Here is a 22284-nt window from a genome sequence, read left to right as displayed (position 1 = left end):
GAATGTGTGTTTTTCTGCTTTGGCTTCTCCATCTTTTAGTGCAATTCCCGTAGTATTTTCTCCTAATAAGTTTACTAAAACAGAATCATTATGCTGTAATAAGGAAATAGTTAAGCTTGATTGGTAAAAGAAGATAATTCATTTACAAGGGCAAAGCATTCCATTTTTCAAGTAGCTGGAGGAAATAGGAGCTAGAGCAGGAAAACCTAGAAATTGTTGGCTATGGGAGTTGAGTAACTGTTAAGGTCTGGGGTTGGTTTTGTCTTTTAAGAGTGACACTGTGGAAGATTAAATAATTAGTCCCTGGTTCGAATCGGAGCTGCAGCTGCCGGTCTACACTACAGCCACCGCAACGCCAGATCCAAACCACATCGGCAACCTGTGCCACATCGGCAACCTGTGCCACATCAGCAACCTGCACCACAGCTCATGGCATTGCTGGATCCTTAACCCACTGAGCAAGGCCAAGGGATCAAGCTCACATCCTCATGGATACTAGTTGGGTTCATTACCACTAAGCCACGACAGGTACTCCTGACCAAGCTTTTAAATGACATTGACACATTTCCTTTTGTTGCACCTCTAAACAGTCACATTTTTTTGAAATTAACCCATATTGCTCTGTGCACAAATTAAACTCCAGTAAAAATAAAAGCTGCAATAAATAAACCCATCAAGTCTTGTACTTCAAGGGTGATTCCATAAATCACATAGAAAGTTAAAGACTTGCCTTGAAGAAAGTTTCACGTATCAGAGAGATCTTTTGCAAAGTGAATAATTTATGTTTAAAGTGGATCTTGAGTCACCTTTTAAAAATGTATCCACCACCTAATTATCACAGCAGTCTGGAGATGATTCAAGCTCATGCTTAGTAGCAACATATTTAAAAAGGTACTACTTCTGAAAACTATTTATGATGCTGCAATAAATGCATAGCATTATCCTATTAAGTGACAGCCTCTTTTAGCAGGTGTTGTCCTTGCTGCAGGAAGCAATTTTGATAATTCCTTTTTTTCCTCAAACAGACTTTGCTGATATGTCTTCTTTTGTTACCATGCTAAGAATTTTTGAGAAAGCTAAGTACATATTCCAGGTTATTATAACATTTTCCTAAACACTAAACTTTCACTTTTTCAAGAATAATATGTTTATTTGTTATAAGTTGGCTTTGTATTCATAACTTTCATTTATTTATTTTGATGCCAGGTATGCTAAGAATTTTACACATATTTTCTCATTTAATCCTTGTAACACCTCTGTTATGTGGTAGGTACTGTTCTTGCCATCAAGGTACAGGAAACACTGGTGGTTAGAAAACTGAAGTAACTTAACCAAGTTCTCACAATCACGGAACCAAGACTGGAGCCCCAGCAGCCAGATGGCAGAAGCTAAGCTCTTAACCCCTGTGCTACATTGTGTCCTGGCTACTCATGACAGATTATGAGAAAAATGTAAATTTTAGAACAGCATGTATAAAGGGATCCCTAGTATGATATAACATGTTTCCTTGGTGTGTGTGTATGTGTACAGATATATATGTACGGAATGTATATCATACGTATATATGTGTGCATATAGTATTTTATATAATACAGACATCAAAAAATAATAATAATAATAATTAGTCCTGGATTGGTCTAATTAGTCCCTGGATTCAACACAATCCTTCTCAAAATACCAGCTGCTGTTTTTTTTTCCTGTGTAAATTGACAAATAGATCCAAAATTCAGACAGAAATACAAGGGACCCAGAAGAGCCAAAATAATCTTGAAAAAGATCAAAGTTGGAAGACGGAAGCCCCAATTTCAAGACTCATGACAAATCAACACTAATCAAGACAGTGTGTACTGACGTAAGGCTGGACATATGTTGAGAGTCCAAAAATAAATTCATATGTTTATAGGTAATTGCTTTTCAGCAAGGATGCCAAGACAATCTAGTAGAAAGAATAGACTTTTCAACATATGGTGTTGGGGTAACTGGATGTCCACATGCAAAAGAATGAAGTTGGACCTATACCTCACACCATATGTGAGACTGACCTGAAATGAAACAAAGACTTAAGTGTAAGTCTTAGAAGAAACAGGAGTACATCTTCAAGTCCTTGCATGAACTATGACACCGAAAGCACCAACAACACAAGGAAAAAAAAATCGTTAAATCAAACTTCATTAAATTAAAAACTTTTGTGTTTCAAAGGATACCACCGAGAAAGTGAGATAACAAACCCCTGAGCAGGGAAAAAAATACTTGCAAATCTACATGATAAAGGCCTAGGATCCAGAATATATAAAGAACTCTTCCAAATCAATAATAAAAAGGCAAATAACCAAGTTTTTAAGTGGGCAACGGATTTGAATATGAGTTTATTTAAAGAAGATATACCAGTGGCCAGTAAACACATGAGGAGATTTCAACAGTACCAGTCATTAGGAAGATGCAAATCAAAATCTCAAGGAGATAGCACTTCACACCTACTAGGATAGCTATAATCAAAATGATTGTAAAGGATGAACAAATAACAAGTGTCCACGAGGATGTGGGGACATCAGGATTCTTATACATTACTAGTGGGAATAAAAATGTGCTTCTCCTTTGGGGACCCATTTGACAATTTTTCAGTAAGCTAAGCATGGAGTTATACAGCAATCCCACTCCTAACCCAAGAGAATTAAAAACATATGCACACAATAACTTGTGCACAAATGTTAACAGCAGCACTATTCCTAGAAACCAAAATATGGAAACAACCCAAAAGTCTATCAATTGATGAATGGATAAACAAATGTGGTCTGGCCATATCATGGAATATTATTTAGCCATGAAAAATGAAGTTCTGATACATGGATGAACCTGGAGACCATTCCATTGCGTGAAAGAAGCCGCACATGAAAAGATGTGTCTAGATTCCACTTATACAAAGTCTGGAATAAGCAAATCTATAGAGACAGGAAGGTAAATTACTTGTCACCAGGGCCTGGGGAAGGGAACATGGGAGGGTGGTTGCTCATGGGTCTGGGTTTCTTTCAGGGGGACAAACATGTTCTGGAGTTAGTGGCAATGGTTGCACCACTTTGTGGTTATATTAAAACCATCGAATTGTACCCTTTAAAAGAGTGAATTTTATGCTACTTTAATTATAGCTCAATTTTTTAAATGCTCAGGTGTGGGCAAAAACAATAAATAAAAAAGAATAACACTCAAGAAGTAGGACCAGGTAGTGTAGCCATCAGTTCTGGCCATGTGAGCCCAGACTCTCCAAGAAAGGGGGCTGAACTGGAGAGGGGGCCCCTGTCCCTCACGCTGAAGCAGAGAGCCCTTCTCCCTGGAGCTGGTGATGCAGAAAAGAATTTCCCTCCAATCTCCTTCAAGAATCTCAACTACCCTCCCTGGAGCCTCTTGTAGCCCAGAGCCCGCAGTTGATCTCCCGGGGCTGTTACATTCCAGGAAACAGGTGCATCCAACACATGCAATGATTTCCCACATTTTACCCCAGGCGAACTCCTGAATGGCCATCAAGAATTCAGACTGCAAGAGTTCCCACTGTGGCCCCATGGCTTAAGAATATGACTGCCGTGGCTCAGATCATCTGCAGCCCCGGCACAGTGGGTCAAAGCATCTGGCATTGCTGCCTCTGTGGCGCAGGTCACAGCCCCAGCTCAGATTAAATCCCTGGCCTGGGAGCTTCCACAGGCCGAGGGTGCGGCCATAAACATTTTAGAAATAATTTTTAAAAACTCAGACTGCAAAGAAAACAATCCAAACTTACAGGCATGGTCACTGCAACATTTTTTTATTTAACACTGAAACATTAGAAACAGCTAATTGTCCAACAATAATTGGTTAGAAAAATGGTGGTACATCCTCACTGCAGAGTGTTGCAAACTTCTGAAAGTAAGGCCTGACAAACCATTTTTAGGGACATGGGAGATGCCTGGGATGACGGCAGGCGAAATGTATGCAAGAGACAAGATCCTGTGGGTATGATGGTGACAACTACGGTAAAAATATGCTTAAAAATATGCCATGATGATAATAATGATCATCTTAGTGGGCAAATATCTGCGTTCTCCTTCTTCTCAAATCACCCAACGTAGGCATGTAGAATCCACTAATAAAAAAAATCAGTTCCTGCTGCGGCTCAGTGGTAATGAATCCAACTGGTATCCATGAGGATGCAGGTTCGATCCCTGGCCTCGTTCAGTGGCTTACGGATCCAGTGTTGTCATGAGCTGTGATGTAGGTCGCAGATGTGGCTCGGATCGGGTGTGGCCCTGGCCGGCAGCTACAGCTCCAATTCGACCCCTAGCCTGGGAATTCCATATGCCGTGGGTTTGGCCCTAAAAAGCCAAAAAAAAAAAAAAAAATCATTTGGGGTTGGGGAGGTGGGGAGGGAATTCCAGGTGGCACAATAGATTTGTGACACAGCCTTGGGAGGAGGCGCGCAGGAAGAGGTGTGTGTAAGTGTGTGTGTCTGATCGCACAGCTTCTCTGCAGCATCTGAAGGGGAAGGTATGCCCGTGATGAGGCTCGAGGTGGTGGCTTGTGGTTCCAAGACTCTTCCTGCTGGGGGAGCCTGGCCCCGTGTTGACAGGGGACAGGAAGTCTGGGGATCTAGTCGGGAGCCATCAGCTCCGTGACTAGGCTGATGAATAGGATTGGCGGTCAGGGCTTACTGGCGTCCCACTTGGGATCTGACGAAGGAAAGCCCGTTGCACCCTGTAAAGTTCTGTGGGGTTGTCTTTACTGCCCCAACCACAAGCCATCGCGCGCAGTTCTTGAAACAGGAGACAGATTTCTTTCCCCTGGCAAGAATCGTGAGGAATACAGGCCAGGATGCTTTGCATTTTCCTGGCCTTAAAATAAAACTGAACCCAAACCAGAGCACAGATGCAACCCTTGGTTCTCCGGCTCTCCTGGCGCCCTCCAGTCTCGGTGCCCAGAGCTCCGTGGAGGGCAAGGTTGGCTGGGACCTGGTCCCCGTCCTCCCAGGCCCCCGTCAGGCAAGAGGCCAGACATTCCTGTTCGGGGTTTCCTGCAGGAAGAGAGGATCACAAAGGTGTCAGGAAAGTGGAGAGAAGCAGGGGTCCTTTCCGTTTAGTGAAACCGGGCCAAGCTTTCCGGAGAAGAGAATGAGTTGGGTCCTAAAAGCTGGCTCGCCTTTGGGCAGGTAAAGAGGGCCACTTGGGCAGAGGCTTTGCAGGTGGGCAGCTGCGGGCCCTGGAGGGAAAAGGGGTGTGTGTGTGTGATTTGATTGAATCACAGGTGCATAAAGAAAGAGGTGCGGGAACCTGGGCTGGATTTCAGGGAACTTGAAAGTCAGACCGAGGGTAGTTTTCTGAATAGGAAATAGACACTTGACCCAGCGGGGGTCACAGGCAGAACTTTCCAGAGGCCACGTGTAGGGAAGCCCTGAATTAGGACACAGCAGCGTGGGAGCCAGGGAGACCCCGCAGGCACAGAACCCAGGAGACCTGTCAGAGTAGCGTAATGGGGCTGGGACTCTACCAACCGGTAAGCGAGTCTGCGTTTGCTTCTGTGTTTCAGAAGCTCCATAGATTCATCCATCTGACAAATCTGGGTCAGATGTGTGCTGGGGGCTGAGCACACAGCCCTGAGCAAAGCAGACAGGCCCCCTCCCCCAACCCCGTGGGAGGGAGGCGGACCCTAAACAACTGACTCCATCTGGAAACAAGGGGCCAAGGAACAGGGTGATGTGACATGCCTGGTGGCAGGGCCAGAAGAGCAGCTCAGGTGGCGGAGGTGACACTGGGCTGAACTTTAAAGGATGAGCATAAGAGCCGCACCAAGTTGGGCGAAGAGCCAGCATTTGAATCCAAATGACGATTTAGGGCGTTACCTTTGGCCGTCAAGACACCGAGGTCCCACTGTGGCCCCCAAGCCACGGACGACCTCTTGTTTTCTGTCCTGTAGAGTCGATGTCCCACTTGTCTCTTGCACCTAATAGTCTCACCCTCTAATGAGGTCTTTTTTCTCCCGCAGTGGTTATGGGCCAGTTTCCCATCTCTTCTTCCAAAGAGCCCATCTCTGGGTGTTCAGGTGGGTTGGCACTACGTTTCTCTAAAAGACCAGCTTCATAGATAACCTGGAGCTCCCAACCGAAGCATCCCAGAAGCTTCTATATATTGGATCATGCAGACGTGCCCACTGATATATAACCCAGCCAATTTAATAGATCACGAGGCCCTTTTTCCAAAAGACAGGTGAATTCTTCAGTCCAAAGGGTGAGCCAACCCATCTGGTCCGACAAATGCTGTTTCTGGCTTGATTCCTTGTCTGAGACCATTTGCCAAAACCTTTTTCATGACTCAATAGTTGAGATCATGTCAGCTGATCCCAGTAGATACACTCGGGCAGGGGGTCCAGGCATAAGACATCAATTGGATTTGGTTATAAACTTTAATATTCTGTCATTCACAGAGAATCTAATTCACGCACCATTTGGTTTGGGAAGAAAGACCTGTGGAAGAGGCGGGGCTTTCAGCTGGAGCCTTTCTCCCAATCCTCCCGAGCTCGCCCAAGGCTCCCCACCCACACTGGGTGGGAAAACCATCTAGCGAGAGTTTCACCGCTCATTTCGCAAATGGTAAGTTCCTTCCGCCTGGTTTGCTCTGTCCTGTGTCCACGGACCCTCTCGGCCCCCGGGCCTGATCGAGGGTCTCTAACCCTGTCAGATGCTCCCTCTCCGTGGCAGAGGGCTGCGGGGAAGCAGCCTGGGCACGGGAGAACCTGGTCGATCTCCCGAAACCTTGTTTTCTCCCATAACCCAGAAGGTTTACACAACACCTTCTCTTACGTGTTCTCACTCTGCCCTCAGGCTGACCTTGAGAGCATCCCCACTTTACAGGTGAGCCCCTTAAAGCCCAGAAAGATGAACTGGGGAGTTCCCATTGTGGTGCAGTGGTAATGAACCCGACTCGCATCCATGAGGATGCGGGTTCCATCCCTGGCCTCGCTCATGGGGTTAACGATCCAGCATTGCTGTGAGCTGTGGTGTAGGTCACAGACGTGGTTTGGATCCCACATTGCTGTGGCTGTGGTGTAGGCCTGCCACTGCAGCTCCAATCGCTCCCTAGCCTGTATGCTGCCGGTGCAGCCCTAAAAAGCCAAAAAAAAAAAAAAAAAAAAAAAAAAAAAAACGGGACTTGTCTAAACCCAGGATCCCTGGCTACAGTGTGCCTCCTGCCCAGATATTCAGTTGTCCTGCACCCACCTGGGGATTCTGTTATGACCCCTGAACCCCCACCCCCAACCTGGCCTTGGTATCTGACTGCCCAGACTCCTCTTCCCGCCTCTGCTCTCAGCCCCCCGTCCCAGTGGGGCCGGGTTTCTGGTGTTCTCTGAGCCTGCCAGGTGGTGGGTGGGCTTCTGGGAGACCCAGCGCCCCGCATGGGTGTTGTAGAATTTGTGATGCCTGCTTGTGTGCATTTATCTGGGTAAGAATCCAGTTTCGGAGTTCCCGTCGTGGCGCAGTGGTTAACGAATCCGACTAGGAACCATGAGGTTGCGAGTTCGATCCCTGCCCTTGCTCAGTGGGTTAACGATCCGGCGTTGCCGTGAGCTGTGTTGTAGGTTGCAGACGTGGTTCGGATCCCGCGTTGCTCTGGCTCTGGCGCAGGCCGGTGGCTACAGCTCCGATTCGACCCCTAGCCTGGGGACCTCCATATGCCGCAGGAGCGGCCCCAAGAAATAGCAAGAAAAAAAAAAAAAGAATCCAGTTTCATCAGCTCCTCAAAGTCAATGGGGTCCCCCTTCAAAAAAAGGGTTAAATTAATTTCAGACATTCGTTCCTTCCCCCAAATGCCCTCTCCACCCCTCTCGACCCATGTAATGCCACGCTTCCTAATTTTTCTTCTCTTTAAACAAAACCACCTCTGACGTCGGGCCCATGAAGATTCTCCCACCCCAGTTTGTTGTTCTCTTCTTTCCAAGGAGTAATGCAAAGAGGGAGAAGCCAGAGGGTTCCCAGGGCCGCCTGTACGTGGCCAACCAGCAGGTGAGGAGGTATTTCAGCAGAGGGCACGACGGCCTGGGAACCTCCGCCGCTCCCTGCAGGGTTCATGTAACTCCTCCCGTCGGCCCAGCGCGGCCTGTGACGGATCAGGAGCACGAAGGGCTGAGGGTGTGTGTGGCTCATGGATACAGACACGGTCTCAGCTGAGAGAGAAAACCGGCCCCTCACCTGGCAGCACTGCGTAATGATATTCCAGCTGAAAACAAAACGAGAAAAGCAGTCAAGCTTCCCCCACGCCCCAGACACCAAAACAGGACAACGCCACTGCTTATGGGGACCTGCGGGCGGGCGGGGGTGTGAAGCTTTGTAAGCTCGGGTCTGGTTTGGGAGCTCCAGATGAGGGGTGGGGGGTGAGGGAGTGGCCCGAGGGGGGCTCTGGCGGAGCGTGGGGGTGGGGTTCTGGCCGTGGGTGCCGGACCTCGGCCCTGACACCCTTCCAGCCTCTCAGCCTCCACGCACCCTCTCCGACGCTTTCTCACTCTTCGCCTGGAAGCGCTTCTGCTTCTCTGGGCTAGTCTGTCTTCTGATCACGCGTGTGGGGAGAAGGGAACCATCGTGCCCTGTTGGGGGGCTGTGAATTAGTACAGCCACTGTGGAAGACAGAGAAGAGGGGCCTCAAGAAATTAACCCCAGAACCACCAGGAGTTCCCATTGTTGCACACTGGGTTGAGGACCTGACTTAGGGTCCATGAGGATTCAGGTTCCATCCCTGGCCTTGCTCAGTGGGTTGAGGATCCCGCGTTGCCACAAGCGCTGGTGTAGGTTGCAGAGGCAGCTTGGATCCGGTGTTTCAGAAGCTGTGGCCTAGGCCTCAGCAGCAGCTCTAATTCAGCCCCTGGCCCAGAAACGTCCATATGCCTCAGGTGCAGCCATAAAATAAAAAATAAAAAAATAGAACCACCATATGATCCAGCATTCCCCCTTCTGGGTATTTACCAAAGGAAATGAAGTCAGTAGCCGCATTCGCACGTTTATTGCCGCGCTCCTCACAGGAGCCAAGATGTTGGAAACAACCTAACTGTCCATGGAGAGATAAAAGGATCAAGAAAATCAAAAACAGACAAGCAAGCAAGCCATTGACCAGTCTCAGTCACAGCCTCATTTATCGCGTGTTGATTTCAGCAGGCTGCAGCCATCTAAATCACGGCCGGTTTTTCCATATTAGACCCACAGTGGTTTGCTGTGGCAAAAACCTTTGCAAACAGTTTTCTTGCATCCTGGGAACGCCCCTCAGCTGGGAAGGTCCCCGACTTGTTCCGAATAACGGGCACGTGCTGCCTTCACGGACCTCCCAACATGGCTGTGACCAGCGATGGTTCTGGAAGGTTTTTTTATTCCACGTGCAGATAAAAAAGGGAAGCACACCCCCGCCGTCCGCTCAGAGCAGCGCTATCCAGAAACCCAGTGGTTCCCATTCTCAGGTTATTCTTGATCAGAAGAGAGTTGCTTCCCTTCCTTTCAACCAGGACGACTCGCCCTGTGAAGCTTTCCCTTAAATGGGGTCTGATATTTGAATCATCGGTAATTTCTGACTAACCTGCTTTAGCGAGAAAGCGCTCAATAACGAAAGCCCTAGGATTTTCCGCCCATGACTCTGTAGGACACGATGTGAACCTAACAGTTCCAAACACGGAGGAGGTGTAGCCCGGCCCAGAGCCCAGCCTGCCCCCAGGAAGGAGACGGCCGCCTTTTCGGCACTAACAGGGCCATCGTGGCCGGTGGGCTGGCACCAGCTGGGGCACTGACACGTTCCAGGGTGTGTCCGAGACCTTGGTTACAGCCGCCTTTGCCTGTGCCACCCCCGCTGCCACGGAACGTGCAGCTACCGCGGCCTCTGGACAGGCCGAGGCGGGACGCAAGGGGCCGAGTGTCTGACTTGGCCAAGATGCTTAAAATCAGCCCTGATGCTGTGAGGAGCGGCTGTTGGGACTGTCCCTGCGATGGTGGGTTCTACACATCAACTCCGCTGAGTGGCCATCACCTAGCAGGGAGGCAAAGGAGCGGTGAATTCACTCTCGTCCTGCGCTGGGACGCCGTCCTCTGCTGCTGGGACACTGGGGCTCTGGCTCTGGGTCACCGTCAGGACCCACACCTGCAGCCGCCTGGTTCTCGGGCCTTGACCAGGGCCGGGGAGTCAAAGCATCAGGTTACACCGCGGGCCGTCCTGGATCTCCAGGGTCACGGCCGCGCACTGTGGAGCTTCTCGGCCCCCGTAGCTGTGCGAGCAAATCCCTACAGTAACTCTCCCTCTTCGCCACCGCCTCACCCCCCTCCCCATGCACATATCCGCACGTGTTCTGGTTTCTGTTCCTCTGGAAAATCCAGACTGATGCTGTCACTACAGTTGCAAAAGGAGTGTTTGACGATGAAATGCTCAGCTTCAGGAGTTCCTGTTGTGCCTCAGCGGGTTAAGAACCCAACACAGTGTCTGCGAGGATGCAGGTTCCCTCCCTGGCCTTGCTCCATGGGTTAAGGATCCGGCGTTGCCGTGAGCTGTGGTGTAGGTCGCAGACGCGGCTCAGATCCTGCGTTGCTGTGGCTGTGGTATAGACTGGCAGCTGCAGCTCTGATTCAACCCCTAGCCTGGGACCTTCCATAGGCCATAGGTGCAGCCTTAAAAAGAAAAACAAAAAGAAAGAAACGTACAACTTCGTCACCAGAGGAGGTTACTGTCCCCACCGGCCTGTCCCCACTGTCCTCAGCCAGGGGCCTCCAACAACAGCCAGGACAGAAGGGCAGCTTCGAGGCCATGTCGCAGCTCCGTGTGGTGATGCCGCCACTCTTCTGACCAAGAACATACAGCCTTCCAACCATCCCCCCAAGCAGGTGCGCTTCCCGGAGGCCCTAGCCCTGCGTCCTCTCCAGCCCCACCTTCTGGATGGATGGGCCTTGGAGGCCCGAGTGTGGCTCACATTTCAATGAGGTCTCAGCTCACTTCCGACACGTCAGAAGATCCGGTGAAAAGAGGCGCTGACATTCATGTGCTTATTTAAAGCTGGAGGCTCAGCAATTACATGCATCTCACTTGTAATGACCCATATTCCAGTTTATAAGTTACGACCACAGCAGGCTGTGGATTTTTCCAGAAAGGAAAATAAAGGGCCCCACTGCACCTTGCGTCGTGTGTATTTGACAGTCCAAGATGAGACGCGGGAAGGCACCATCACTGGGGTGGGGGCTTGCTGCGGGCGTGTGTGTGTGTGTGTGGGTGTGGGTGTGGGTGTGTGGGTGTGGGTGTGGGTGTGGGTGTGGGGGTGTGTCTTCTTTCTACGTCAGCTAAAGGAGAGCCTGGCTATGAAACAGGAGGCCACAATCAGTCAACCAACAGCTCTTCACTGAGATCAACTTTGCAGGTGATCCGCTGGTGCCCAAGGGCCACCCAGAAGCCCCAGGCAGCATCCTTTTCAGGAAGCTTGACCGTCCACCTGAAAATACGGCACAAGCCAGAATGTGCTGGTTGCCAAGGGAACTCTGGGTAGTAGGCGCTGCTGGAGTGCAGGGGAGGAAGGTGTGTGCCTGCGGGGCTCCCACGGAAGGCTTTCCGGAGGAAGCATTTACTCTGAGGATGGGAAGCATTTGCAAGGCAGGGACGGGGAAAAGAGGGGACACCCAGGAGGGGGCCCCCTGACAAGGCACAGAGCTGGGAGCACCCCACGTGCTGGGGAAGCAATGACTGGGGGAGGGGGGAGACAGAGGTCCTGCTGCGAGTAGTGGGATGCTGCATTTCCCCTGTATCCAAATGATGCCCTAGCACGTGCTGAGCCAGGACACCTGTCAGAGCACCTGCGATCTGGAAGGCTCCCTGGGGGCCCTTCAGGAGCCTCTTTCACTCCTCCAGGTTCTGAAAGACCCGAAGCCCCACACGTCTCTGCCGACACTCCCCCAACCCCCGTGCCCTAGCGAGTCAGTGGGATTAAGTGAGACACCGCCCCCGCAGGCACCGTTGTCCCCGAACCCCACTTTCTCCTCTCTCTCCTTCACCTCCAATTTTAAAGATGAAAGCGCCTTGAGAAGCCAAGAAAGGAAGCAACTTCACAAAGCCTCCCCACGGGCGCAAGGAGCAGATGAAGCAGGACCAAGCTGTCGGCTCCAGGTCCACAAGGAGGAAGCTCCCCAAATGAGCCAAGCTCCTGTTCTTGGCCAGACGCTCGGCTGGGCCCCAAAGACACAGCAAACAGCCAGCCAGGATCCATAGCCTCACAGAGCTAAGGAGGCTTTGAAGAGCAGACAGTGGCCTTGGGAAGTGCAGAGGGAAAGCCAGGAGCTGCAGGGCCTCTGGGGGGGCCCTCTGGGGTGGGGGCTTTAGGCTGAGATCTGACCACTGGACTGGGCTGGAGTGACCTGAATGTAACCGAGCAGGACCCCTCGAGGCCTCCCCAGGGTGGACCCCACTCATGTCCCCACCTGCCTTTTCATCCAGAGGAAAACTCTTGTCAAAGAATCAATTTGATCAGAGGAGTGAGAAAACACAGAGAAAAAAGGAAAACCGTCAAGCAAGACAGAATAATGATAGTTTAGCCATTCAACAAAGTCACGGACCTCTAGTCAGTTCTTCTTCAAAGACTATAGATCATATTCTGAGCCGTGTCCTTGGATCTGATTTGCAGGCGCTGAAGCCCCCAGGGCTGGGAGACGTCACCTGTGCGCTGCCCGCCAGCACGGAGACCCCAGACCGGCTGGAACCAGGATGCTGCTGCCGATTCCCAGTGACCTCACCACCCACCCATCAGGAAAATGTCCACGAGCTGAGCCTGCCCTGCTCCCTGACACCCTAAGATGCCTCACAGCCCCCTGCAGGGGGCACAGTCCTGGAGGCGCTAGCCTGCTGTGTCCCCTCTTTGCCATTAGAGCTACTTTCTCTGTTTCCTCCAACTCTGACTCCGTGTTTCTATTTGGCCTCAGTGGACAGAGGCAGCCGAGATTTCAGCAACGTGACCAGCCCCCCTCCACCCCCACCCCCACCCTCATGACTGCGACCGCGCTAATTCCCCGGAAGCCCACCCAGTCTATGCAGACAAGGCGAGGCGGCAAGAATTTTCTCTCCAGAGCCCAAGATGCAAGTCCGAGTGTTTGCAGATGCCTCGAGGAGGCTTTTCCGACGGCTTCTTTACACTTAGAGTGGGATGGTGTTTACTCAAAACCACCAGTGACCTCTGAGCCATCAGACGCAGCGCTTTGTCCTCTGGCCTCAGCCTCTTCCACGCTGTGGGCCACCTCTCCTCTGAAACGCTGCCTTCCTGGTTTCCGTGACCCTGAAGCACCCCTGTGAACGCTCTCTGGCTGCTTCTTCTGGTCTCCTGGGCCTCGTGATTTGTCAGCTGAGATTCATTTTGGCTGAAAGCCACGGAGACCCGCAGTTACAGTGGCTGAAACAAGCTCGTGGTTCCTCGCTCCCTCGTGTCAAAGGCTGGGGATCAGCAAGCCAGGGCCAGTGTGGCGAAGCACGGAGTCATCGAGAGTCCTGACCCCAGGCCAGCGACCCGTGCTCCATCCCTAGGGGGCAGCACCCATCCTCGTGGTCCAGGGAGGCTGCTGGAACTCCAGCCCTTCACCTCAGAGTTCCAGGAAGCAGGACGGAACTTGGCTCAGAGCAAAAGGGGACAAAGAGAACATCCTGTCTCCGTTAGGACAGGTTCCTGAGAGCACTTACAGGACACTGATTCTTAAATCTCTTGGATAAAATTAGTCCCTTGGCCTGAACCTAGTGACGAGGGATGCTGGGCTATGTAGCCTCTATTTCAGATAATTCTGTGCCCAAATTTAAAATGCGGATCCTGTCATTAAGGAAGAGAAGAATGAATGATAATGGACAATCCCTAGTCTCTGCTCGTACCCACAGATTTGGGGGCCATGAGGGGCGTGGCCACAGGGGGGTCAACGGTTTTTTTCCTTCCACATGTAAGTGATGCCATACAGTGTTTGTGTTTCCGTGTCTGGCTTATTTCACTTAGCACAGAGTCCTCCAGGTTGATACATGTTGTTGCAAATGGCAGCATTTCCTTCTTTTTGATGACTGAATAATATTCCATTGTGCATACATGTCCTTTATCCATTCATCCATCAATGGACAGTTGCTTCCATTATCTGGGCTATTGTGAGCAATGAGGCAGTAAACATGGGAATGCAGACAGCTCTTCAAGATGCTGGTTTTATTTCCTTTGGATACATACCCAGAAGGGAGATGGCTAAATCTTAGTGTAGTTCCATCTTTAATTTCTTAAGGAACCTCCATACTGTTTTCCATAGTGGCTGCACCCGTTCACATTCCCACCCACAAGGTATAAGTGTCCCCTTCTCCTTACGTCTTTGCCAACGTTTGTCTCTTGTATTTTGGCAGAGCCATCCTAGCACGTGTGAGGTGCTATCTCATTGTGGTTTCGACTTGCATTTCCCTGATGATTAGTGATGTCGAGCACCTTTTCATGTACCTGTTGGTCCTTTGAATGTCTTCTTGGGAAAAATGTCTATTCAGATGCTCGGCCCCCCCCCGCCCCCCACCTTTTGGCTATACCCACAGCATGCAGACGTTTCTGAGCCAGCAATTGAACCAGCACCACGCAGCAACCCAAGCTGATTCGGGCAGATCCTTAACCTGCTGCATCACGAAAGAACTACTGCTCTGTCCATTTTTTAATTAGGTTATTTGTGGGGTTTTGTTTGGTTGGTTTTGCTGTTGAATTGCAATGGGTTCCCTCTATATTTTGAATATTAATCCTTTACCAAATGTGTGGTTTGCAAATATTTTCTCCTCTTCCATAAGTTGCCTTTTCATTTTGCTGATGGTTTCCTTTGATGTACAATAGTTTCTTAGTCTGAGGTGGTTCCATGTGTTTATTTTTGCTTTTGTTGCCTGTGATTTTGGTGCTTTTGGTGTCATGTCATAAAAAAATAATTGCCAGAGTTCCCACTGTGGTTCACTATGTGAAAAACCCAACATACTGTCCATGAGGATGCAGGTTCAGTCCCTTTGCTCAGTGGGTTAAGGATCTGGCGTTATGATGAACTGTGACTTAGGCTGCGGCTGCAGCTTGGATCTGATCCCTGGCCGGGGAACTCTCTATGCCATGGGCAGCCATAAAGGAAAAAAAAAAAAAGTCAAATAAATAACTTAAAAAAAATTGCCAAGACCAATGTCAAGGAGATTTTCTCCTATTTTTTTTTCTAGGAGTTATATGGTTTCAGGCTTTATGTGTGAGGTTTTAATCCATTTCAAGTGAATTTTCAGGAGTGGTTTAAAACAGGGGTCTAGTTTCACTCTTTTTTTTCATTCGTTCATTCCATTTTCTCAACACTTTATTGAAGAGATTATCCTTAACCTCTTGTATGTTCTCGGTGCCTTTGTCAAGGACTAGGTGACCAAACTGAGTGGCTTTTGCTTTCTGGACTCTCTATTCCAGTCCATGGGTTTCTGTACCCACTTTTATGCTAGTACTGTACAGTTTTGAGTACTGTAACTTTGCAATATATTTTGAAACCAAGAAGTATGATACCTCCAGCTTATCTCTTCTTTCTCAAAATTGCTTTGGCCATTTGAGAGCAAAAGAATTCCATAAGAATTTTAGGATTGTGTTTTCTGTTTCTGTGAAAAATGCTTTGGGAATTTTGATAGAGACTGTGTTGAATCCATAGATTGCTTTCAGCAGTATGGATGTTTTAACAGTAGTTATTCTTCTAAACCAAGAACACGGGATATCGTTTTGTTTATTTGTGCTTTCTTCAGCTTCTTCCATTAGTGTCTTATAGTTTTCAGAGTACAGGTCTTTCACCTCCTTGGTTAAATTTATTCCTAAGCATTTGATTGTTTTTGCTGCTATTGTAAATAGAAGATTTATTAATTGCTCTTTGCGTGTAGAAATGAAAGTTTTGTATGTTGATTTTACATGCTGCAACTTCAATGGATTTTTTAATTAGCTCTAACAGGGTTTTTGGTGGAGTTTTTAGAATTTTTATGTATAAGATCATGTCATCTGCAAACAGAGACAATTTTATTACTTCCTTTCTGAAGTGGATGCTTTTTATTTCTTTTTCTTGCCTAGTTGCTCTCGCTAGGACTCTTAGTACCCTATTAAATATAAATGGCAAAAGTGGATATCTTTAGCTTATTCCTGATTTGGAGGAAAAGCTTTCACCTTTATACCATTGAGTAGGATGTGACCCGTGGACTTTTCATATTTGGATTTTTAATGTAAATTCCTCCTCTACTTAATTCATTGAGAGTTTTCATGTTGAAAGGGTGTTGAACGCTTTTTATGCAACTGTTGCGATGATCATATGATTTTTGTTCTTTACTCTGTTAATGTGGTGTATCATCTTTATCAACTTGCATACATGGAAACATCCTTGCATCTCAGGGATAAATCCCAATTAATCATGGTGTATGATACTTTCCAAGTGCTGTTGAACTTGACTTGCTAGTATTTTATTGAGGGTTTTGCATCTATGTGGGTAAGGAATACTGGCCTGTCATTTTTTTTTTTCTTGTAGTGGCCTTATCTGGCTTTAGGATCTGGGCAATGCTGGGCATGAATTTGGAAGCATTCCCTTTTCTTCAAGTTCTTGGAAGGTTCTTCTTTTTAAGGCTAAAGGTAAATAATTAAATTTGTTTCCACATTCCCTCTTTTTCTCCTGGGCTCCCTGCTTTCACGCATTTTCATCTCACCCCCTTCCTATCACCAACAGTCAAATCCTCGCTGTCCTTACTTGTCATCTCCCTCCACTTGCAATCTGCAGCTCAGCCCCTGGGACCTCTTGCCTGGACTCCTGCCAACAGCCTTCCAGCAGTTTCCTTACCTGAGGGGTCAGCCTCTTCTCCAATATCCCTGACAAATGACTGTCTGACTAATATTTCTGATATCGAGAATGGAACATTGCGAAGGAATGGGTTGCCTCCCTGCCTTACTCCAGAACATTCAAGTGTCTTCTCCCTGCTACTTGCAGAATTAAATCAATACGCCTCAACCAGTGCTCAAACCTCTAGAAAGCGGTCCTAGACTCTTGCCACACAACAAACCCACTGAGTTTCAACTATGGGCCAGACCCTATTCCAGGTGTTTGGGGTCCATCATGAAGCAAAACAGATACGCACACATCAAACTCCCCTCTGTGGGGCTTAGAGTCTAATGTTCCACTGTTTGGCCCAAGAGTCCTCATCACAGCCCCTTCAACCCTCCGACCCAGCAGACTGAGTCACCTGCCGTTCATGCAGGGCCTGGCTTTTGCTCATGGTTTTATTCTTCCTGGAATATGCTTTTGCCTGGAGGCATGTGCCAAGGTCTGGAGACACGTTGGCTGCCACGAGTGATGGGGCCCTACTGTCTCCACCTGGGTAGAAGCCTGGGCGGCTGCTAAACACTCTGCAATGCACGGAGCGGCCCCCACAGTGGAGAATTGTCTGGTCCGTTATGTCAACCGTGCCAAGGCTGAGAAACTCTGCTCTAGAGCCAAGGTGCTCCCATCTTTCACACCAGCTCCGATTTCACCTCCACAAAACACCCACAAATCCTTCCTCACTCTGTTCTAAGCCATCTACTCCCCGCCCCCAATTCCCAGTGCCCCGTGGGTAAATCTTTAGTGGGACGCTTCATCTTTCACAGGCAGTGAAGTCTGCAAAGATGGATTTATACCTGACTCATCTGGTTCTCGAGGCTAGCCTGGAGCCTAGTCAACAGAGAAAAGGCGCTCAGACATTTGTTATACGCATGAGCAGGGAATACCCAACATCTGTCTCTTCCCGCAGACTTCAGTTCAGAGGAACCAGGCAGGCAGGAAGTTCTCACTTCAGAGGGGAATCTGCCAGGCTCCTTCCAGCCATACCTGGAAGAGACTCAAGTGGCATGAAGCCACAAAAAAGACGCTAACTCTACCAGCCTGAAGGAGAGGAGCCAGTGGGAAAAGAGACTAAACAAACATGGCATGAAATATGACTCTGTGCAAACACAGGCTCCCTACAAAAATACTGAAATCAGGAAGGACGTTTGGTTGGATGGGAGCTTGACCAGCTTTATAAGTGGGTTAGACAACCAGCAACCTCAGATGCCCCTTGCAATCCCACTCTTAGCAATGCAGAAACCAGCAGCCCCCTGCAGCCACCCCCCTGGGCCGGGGCTGTGGGCTCAGAACCATGCGTCAGCTGCCACCCAGTAACTCAAGCTCTTCCTGTCCAAGTCCCTGAGTTGTGCAGGAGGCTGAGTGTCCTGGTGGGCTTGGAAAATTGCGGAATTCAAAGAAATGGGCTCGGTTATTTCAGGCTTCTGAACCCAGACATGCCAGGTCCTGCCTCTGCTCCCAAGCACTCTGGGCAGGGAGCTCTGCTGGGCACCAATTCTATCTGCTTGGCAGCTGACATGGCAGAAAGGTCTGCAGAGTCCTGGCTCAGCACTCCTGTAGCTCTTGCAAAAGGACTGACTGAAGTCAGACGGAGAATTAAAAAAAAAAAAAAAAAAAAAAAAAAAAAAAAAAAAAACGGCTCAAAGGTGCAGTCAGAGTCCAAACCCACAGAGCACTGGGCCAGTGCCTTGCAACTGCATCTATTCCTCCTGGGAGCACCTGTCACTCAGCCAGCATGACAGAGAAGCGGCCTTACCGTGAATCAAACAGCATCACCAACCAGCCAGGTGAGTTCTTCCGTCTACCACCCCGTCCTGTTCCCACGTGCTGCCATTCATGCTTCGTCGTGGGCCTGGATGTTGGGAACGAGACAGGAGGAAGCCTGCTGTCATTTTGCCTTTGCTGGATTCTGGAAGCTCGATTGAGCGGGGGTGGAGGGGTGTGTGTGTGTGTGTGTGTGTGTGTGTGTGTGTGTGTGTGTGTGTGTGATTCCTGAGCCTACACTCCAACTCTAGGCTCTAAGTCTGCCTCTCAAACCAAAACACTACACCAGCCACAAACACCAGCCACCGTTATACTTCTAAGGTTTCTAGTAGCCACAGTGAAACACCAAGAAATTAAACTAATTTTACTAAAATATTTCACTTAGTCTGTTATAGCTGAGACATTATCATTTTAAACATGCAGTCAATATAAATAATAATATCAATAAGACAGATAATTCACATTCTTTTGATCAGACGAAGTCTTTGAAATTCGTTGTGTTAATTGCTCTTACAGAGACTTTTCCATTTGAACCAGCCCCCTGGAAGGCTCACCTACTGTGCAGATCTAGAGTAATTAAGCGCTTTCACCAGGCACTCACTGGTGTCCCAGCCAGTAATGCATCAGGTATGCAGCAAGGAACTGAAATATAGCACCTGAAATATCATCAGATGGGAATTTTTTCAATTTGCTCGAATTGCCCCCCAACGGGAGCACAGAGCGCACGTGTTGGGAGAAACATTTTGCCAAGCTCGCTGGGGTGAGGGTGGGGGTGGGACATGGGAAACTCACGATGTTCAGATCATAATGGGTTGAGAACTGAATTCCAGTCTTTAAGGAGAAGGTCACAGACCCCTGAAACTGAGAGCGACCGAGACAGAAGACACAGGTGTGCCCTGGGGGCGCAGCAGGTAAGGATCCCCTATTATGGCTGCTGTTGGCGAGGACTCGATTCCTAGCCTGGGAACTTGCACGGCCATGGGCTCCGCAAAACAAAACAAACAAACAAGACAGAGACGGTATATGTGATGACAGTGACTCATTTTATTTTTGGAAAAAGTGTAACAATTTCAATGCCTTTAGGGAAATTGTGAAGCAGCCACCTGAAAGGGTGTTTTGTCATGATTAAAATTCTACTTAGAAACATGGGGATAGACCTGAGGTAGAAACTGGTAAGTGGACGAGAAACCCAGGACGGAGAGTAATTGCTTTTGTACAAGTGGGTCTACACTTAACAAGTACAAAGGAAAGATGAGCCGAAGGTCGCCCTTGTTTTTCCTAGAGGTAGCGCTGCGGGTGCCTTTTCTGGATTTTTCTGACGCTTTTCTGATGCCCGTAGGTCACTGTTTCTAGAAAGAAGGGGTGAACTGAAGAACAAAAATCCAATGACCCACTTGCCAGAACTGCCCCGCTGTGTAACTACATGATCATGGGTGTGTGTTTGCAGTATGTGCGTCTGTGCAGGTGTGCGAGGGTGCGTGTGCACGTGTGTACGTGGGCGTACGTGTGTCTTCTCCATCCCTCCCCTGAGGCTGCTGCCCGCTCACGCTGGACAGATCTGGGGAGAGGCGACTTCTTCCGCACGGAAAGAATTCCTTCCTTGGATGTCGCAACCGGCTGAAAGTTGCGGCTGAAACCGGCCGCCGCTCTGGGCTTGTTTCTCTCTGGATCCCCACCTGCTTGTCGAGACGTCATCTCTCGTGACCGTTTCCAGCTCAGTACAGGATGGTTTTCCCTACACGCGAAGCGAAAATAAGACAGTAAATCACCTCTGAGCTCCATGTGCTCGACCCAGAGGCAGAGTGCTGTTTATAATCATATAAAAGCCTAGTCCTGTGGGGAGGACGATGAGCTAATTTGAAATGACTTTCAGGGGCGTTCCCGTCGTGGCGCAGTGGTTAACGAATCCGACTAGGAACCATGAGGTTGTGGGTTCGATCTCTGGCCTCACTCAGTGGGTTAAGGATCTGGCATTGCTGTGAGCTGTGGTGTAGGTCATAGACACGGCTCGGATCCCGCTTTGCTGTGGCTGTGGCTGTGGTGTAGGCCGGCAGCTACAGCTCCAATTAGACCCCTAGCCTGGGAACCTCCATATGCTGTGGGAGAGGCCCTAGAAATGGCAAAAAGACAAAAAAAAAAAAAGAGAGAGAGAGAGAAAACAAATGACTTTCAGCTCCTCTGGAGAAAAGGCAACAGAGAGTAGGTGGGACCCTGTGGAAAGTGGACCCAGCACTACGGTGAAAGGCAAGGCCGAGGGGTATTTTGAGTTGTTTCTTATTCTGTATATTAATTCTTCTCATGCACCAGTGGTTTCAGCTAGCGCTTAATAACAACTAAATTAGGGTCAGATTTTTTTTTTTTTTTTTTGCTGCACCGGTGGCATATGGACCTTCCCAGGCCAGGGATGGACTCCCAGCTGCAGCCTTGGCAACTCAGGATTCTCAACCCACTGTGCGAGGCAGGGATCAAACCCATGCCTCGATGGGGACCCAAGCCGCTGCAGAGACAGTGCTGGGTTCTTAACCTGCTGACTGCAGTGGGAACTCCGTGTCAAATTTCGTCTAGCACTTTCTTAGGGAGTAAAGGGAAAGCCGAGATGGTGCTGGCAGGTGAACTGCACCACAGGGAAGTGCAAGGCCATAAGACACAGAGGGAGGAGCAGGGAGAGAACACGTAGCCTGCGGGGCCAGAACAGGCAGACGACAGGAGACGTAGCTGACTCGCACTCTCTGGAAATCCTCGGGAATATTTAGCAGGAGACTCAATTTACTAAAACCAAGTGTGGGGTGTGGACCTGAGTTACTCTATTTGGATATCAAAGGAATGGCCACCTCTCAGTTTCTGGTAGACTTGGGGACATTTGGGTTACATTTAATGACTGGATTAATGATAAATAACATTGGTGTCAAAACAGAACACTATGGAGCTTATAAAGCACTTTCACTTTTTTTGTTTTATCTTTTTAGGGCTGCACCCACGGCATATGGAAGTTCCCAGGTTAGGGGTCGAATTGGAGCTACAGCTGCTGGCCTGCACCACAGCCACAGCCATGCGAGATCTGAGCCACGTCTGCAACCTACACCGTGGCTCACCGCAAAGCCAGATCCATAACCCACTGAGTGGGGCCAGGGATCGAACCTGAGTCCTCATGGATACTAGTTGGGTTCATTACCACTGAGCCAGGACGGGAGCCCCATCAATATTTACTGTATCATCTCACAGATGATGTATTACCATTTAACTTTCCAAATCGATTCCAGTATTTGGAAGAGAATGTATTTTTGTTGAAATAGTCATGGTACAGATATTTAAACAGCACACCGAACACCATCTTTGACTAGAACTACACAGTGGATTTCTTTAATTTGTTCTCTTTACAATAAAGCAAACCTCCTAGCTCATTTGAAATAAGACATTTCAATTGACTTTACCCCTGGCCCTTCAGGACCGTCCTTACTAGAAAGCCTGCTGGCCCTCCCTGGAGGCTCAGCCCGATGGCTTCCGAGCCTCCTCCTCGCCACGCCAAGATGCGTGGGAAGGGAGCAGAGTGGAGAAAAAGAGCCTCAGAAAGACTTCTGGGTCAAAAGAGAAATGCAGCAAATACTCCGCTTCCCTGCAAGCCTGAACCTGAAGTGATGACCTCAGCAACGGAGCTCGTG

The 22284-nt window shown here is 48.9% G+C and overlaps 1 long non-coding RNA gene across 1 annotated transcript; it reads left to right on the top strand.

Annotated features, from left to right (window-relative positions):
• The first annotated feature begins 4928 nt into the window (after positions 1–4928).
• On the top strand, positions 4929–15153 carry LOC106507192 (uncharacterized). The gene is made up of 5 exons (XR_014809521.1): positions 4929–5170; positions 6004–6060; positions 6442–6607; positions 12643–14181; positions 14237–15153. It is a non-coding gene; the product is annotated as an uncharacterized LOC106507192 (long non-coding RNA).
• The last annotated feature ends 7131 nt before the right edge of the window (positions 15154–22284 follow it).

Source organism: Sus scrofa, chromosome 7, assembly GCF_054392235.1.
Source record: "Sus scrofa isolate SSC_HxYL_T2T_F1_AM1 chromosome 7, Sscrofa_HxYL_maternal_Yorkshire_Landrace_v2.0, whole genome shotgun sequence".
NCBI classification, from domain to species: domain Eukaryota; kingdom Metazoa; phylum Chordata; class Mammalia; order Artiodactyla; family Suidae; genus Sus; species Sus scrofa.
This window is presented reverse-complemented; position numbering and strand designations above follow the sequence as displayed.